General features: G+C 61.4%; 1 protein-coding gene across 1 annotated transcript in view; it reads right to left on the bottom strand.

Annotated features, from left to right (window-relative positions):
• Positions 1-319, bottom strand: part of WNT10A (wingless-type MMTV integration site family, member 10A) — a gene marked incomplete at its 3' end in the record, with an annotated part of 13,087 nt that overhangs the window by 4,191 nt on the left and 8,577 nt on the right. The gene's annotated exons all lie outside the window — the stretch shown is intronic.

Genomic DNA, 319 nt, shown 5'->3' with positions numbered 1-319 from the left:
ATGCTGCCCTTCCCAGCTGGCAAAGGCCTCCACTGCCTGCCTCAGTCCCGCTCACATCTGCCTCCTTGGTGCACCAGCTCTCTGTCCAGAGGCAGAGCCGCAGCTGGGTGTTGCAGAGCCTGTGCTGTGCTCCCATGATGCCAGTGATGTTCTCCTCCCTGCCGATAGCTCCCGCCCACTCCAACTGTCCCACACCAGTTCACCCAGTCCCCGAGAAGCAGGAGCTGGACTTATTGCTATGCCATCCCTGTAGCACTGCTGCAGCACAGGCAGGTGACATCAGCCTGGGGGAGTGTCCCTTGGCAAGGGAACAGCAGCC

This window comes from Apaloderma vittatum, unplaced genomic scaffold (genome assembly GCF_000703405.1).
Source record: "Apaloderma vittatum isolate BGI_N311 unplaced genomic scaffold, ASM70340v1 scaffold32214, whole genome shotgun sequence".
Taxonomy (NCBI): domain Eukaryota; kingdom Metazoa; phylum Chordata; class Aves; order Trogoniformes; family Trogonidae; genus Apaloderma; species Apaloderma vittatum.
The sequence above is the reverse complement of the archived record's forward strand: the minus strand, read 5'-3'. Positions and strand labels throughout refer to the sequence as shown.